Raw genomic sequence first — 3,293 nt, 5'->3', positions numbered from 1 at the left:
CCGAGCGCAGAGGGAGCCGGAAGCCGCGAGCGCGCCGGGGTACTGGCCCCGGAGAGCAGGGGGAGGAAGCGCGGGGCACTGCAGTGAGCCTTTGCTTGGGGACCTTTGAGAAGGGACGTTCGCGTGTTCCCCAGTCCCGGCCATCCTCCCGTGCGCTCGCCGGGCTGAGTCCGGCCAAGGGACGAGGCCGCTCATACGCGAAGCGTTACCTCGAGTCTCCATCTCTACCTCACCTCTCTCTAACCCTCTCTCTTTACCTCTGTTTCTTTTGTTTTTGTTTGTTTATTTTGTTGTTGTTGTTCTTTACCTCTATTTTCATCGTCTCTCTTAGCCCCTCTATATTTCTGTCTCCTCCCTGCCTCTGTTTTCACCTTCTCTTAGTCCCCTTTTACATACATTTTAATCTCATCTTTATGTTTCCATCTCCCATATCTCTCCTTTTTTTATATATATTTATAATCTCTCTTCTTTATATTTGTCCTCTCTTTTCACCTCTCTCTCTTTCCCTCTATACGAATTTCTGTCTCCTCTCTCTGCTCCCACCTCTAGCTCCTGTGCTGGGGCCACAAGAGAGCTCGCCCTGGAACTAAGCCATTGGCCCCGGTTTGGGGGAGGGTCTGTGGATCCCTGACTGTACAGTTGGCAGCGTTTCGCAGGCGGGCGCGCGAGGTGCACGCACAGTGCACCAACCTGCCCCGTCTGCCGTTGGCCAGAAATGCTTTGGAAAGGTGTGCCTTAGGTTCTATCCCTAGCTACGGAGAGAGTCACCTCTTAAAAGGGTAGTTCCAGTGGTTTGAAGGTAACACCGTTCCTCCAGGTAACCTGCCCAGGAGCCCATCAGGTGGATTGGGTAGAACCCAATGGTGGGTGTTTTGCCCCCGGCCAGGTTGGATTGCCCGAGTAAGCATGGGATCCCAGATGCAAGCCCTAGGGATGGCTTCTAGGCCTCAGTGGCTGTTTAGGGGAGGTGGCTTGCTGACCTTTGCTGTTGTGACAGCCCACACAGCTGTGGTGACAGCTCAGGTGTGAATCACTGCCCCCACCCCCCACGCCCACCTGCCCCAGGAGGTGGGGAGAACTGGCCCTGTGGTGCTCCTTGGTCATAGAGGTGATGGGGATCTGGTAAGGCACTCCTGACACTGGCGGCCCCTCCCACCGGCTTGTCTCCTTTGCTGGACCTGAGGGTTCTTGGGGCCACAGAAGCCTTAAGGAGAACTAACTGGGTTTATTTGCAAGGTAGCTGGGAGTTTGGCAGGTCTGCATCTATTAGATATACTCTTTTGTTTTTTAAAGGAATGCTTTATTGACTTTTAGACGGGGAGAGAGAGAAACATTGATGTGAGAGCCTCCTGTACATCCCCTACCAGGGATTGAGCCCAACACCTGGGCAAATGCCCTGACGGGGAGTTGAACTGGCATCCCTTCGATGCATGGGATGACGCCCAACCATCTGAGCACACTGGCCAGGACTAGATATGCTCTTTTTTTTTTTTTTTAAAGTTGAATTCAATGATGAGAGAGAATCATTGGTTGGCTTCCTCCTGCATGCCGCCTACTGGGAGTTGAGCCCGCAACCCGGGCATGTGCCCTTGACCAGAATCGAACCCAGGACCCCACAGTCCTTAGGCTGACGCTCTATCTACTGAGCCAAACCAGCTAGGGCTAGCTATGCTCTTAAATAGTTTATAAACTGTACTGACCACAGTCTGCTTGTATTTCTATAAAACCTATTGGTGGTGAGAAATGCAGTGCCTCAAATTGTGAGGGAGATTTGGCTACAGCAAGATGCAGAAACAATTCAGTTCAGCCCTTTGTGACTTGGAATAAAGTGTATTTATGGAACACTTTGTAAACTGTAATTGGTCATGAATATATGTTGGGTCTCTCTCTTTATGTAAATGCATGCATTTGTGTGTGAATGTACACACACACACACACACACACACACACACACACATTTAGTAGTCCCTTGAGGTTCATGGTGGTGGGCTGAGGTATGGGAGGAATGACCCTGAGTTTCCATGTAGAGGGCACAGATTGACTGCATTTGCCCAGTCGTGTGATTATGAGAGACACAAATGTGCAGTGATGCTTCCTTCCTCCAGGCATCAGAGACCCATCCATTAGAGTCTGTCAGTCTGCACGTCTCACACGCTGATGAGAGATTTGCCTAACAATCCCTGTCAGAACCTTTCAGAGCTTGGGGGTGGGGTGGGGGATGCTAAAAGCTGAGGGATTAATTCCCTTTCCCCGCCTACTTCTGGAATTCTGAGTGTGGTTCTGAGGTGTAATCTCAGATGTGTTCTTCCTTATAAAAATAACGGCAGCCTAAATAGTTATTACATGCCCTTATTTCAAGTAGCGGTGTCTTTCTTGGTTCCTATAGCCGCATTTGCCTTCCATCGGAATGGAGAAAACAGGGTGTTTTTTCTTGGCATCTTTCCTGACCCACCCCCTTCTGTAATGGCATTTGGAACATTGGTTGGATTTTCTTCCTTCTAAACCTGTTACCATCTCTCTAAGTGGTGTTGTAATTGGGGGTCTGCAGCAGATTCCTCTGAGGGCATGGGGAACATTACTGTTCATGTGCAAAGAACAATAAAACATCAGGAAACCCCAGACTGATTAGTTTGATATTTCTTCCTCTGAAGCACATCCACTGGATGCTCTGTTAGGACCCCCCACATAGTGGTAAGTGCTTCTTATAAAGCCTGCAGCTTCCTTCAAATGCACACCATAACTTGGGGAGACTTAACTGAATTGGTCAATCAGCATCATCGACAATGACGTCAAAAATGACTGGCAAGGACTACCTATCCTTTCTTTGTCATCAGTAAAAGTGGAGAGCCTCTGCATGGGAGTCCCTGCTTATTTACCCACTCAGAACCTTAGTTTTCTCGGCCCTGGTCAGGTAGCTCAGTTGGTTAGAGCATCGTCCCCATATGCCAAGGTTTCGGGTTTGAGCTCTGGTCAGGGCACGTCCAAGAAGCAGCCAATGAATGCAATGAAAAAGTGGAACAACAAATCAACATTTCTCTCAAATCAATTTAAAAAAAAAGAACCTTAGTTTTCTCATCATTAAAGTAGGTTGCATACTGTGTACTGATAGAAGGGTTTTCATCTCAGCAGGGGCTAAAAGCCACTGAAGGCATTCTAGTTTAAAGAAGGAAGGTAGGGGGAGTGTTTAAGAGAAATTCCTACCTATACTGTTGATGCTTGGCCCTGGCTACACATTAGAATAATTTTGGGGATATTTTAGGGAGTGGGGAATCCATATGATACTTTATTATTTT

The 3,293-nt window shown here is 48.4% G+C and overlaps 1 protein-coding gene across 6 annotated transcripts in view; it reads left to right on the top strand.

The window, feature by feature from the left end:
• The window catches only part of PFKFB3 (6-phosphofructo-2-kinase/fructose-2,6-biphosphatase 3), an 84,293-nt gene that overhangs the window by 57,368 nt on the left and 23,632 nt on the right, over window positions 1-3,293 (top strand). The gene's annotated exons all lie outside the window — the stretch shown is intronic.

The sequence above is a fragment of the Myotis brandtii genome, unplaced genomic scaffold, assembly GCF_000412655.1.
Source record: "Myotis brandtii unplaced genomic scaffold, ASM41265v1 scaffold297, whole genome shotgun sequence".
NCBI lineage: Eukaryota > Metazoa > Chordata > Mammalia > Chiroptera > Vespertilionidae > Myotis > Myotis brandtii.
Note: the sequence above shows the minus strand (reverse complement) of the source record. Positions and strands in the feature narration are given on the sequence as shown.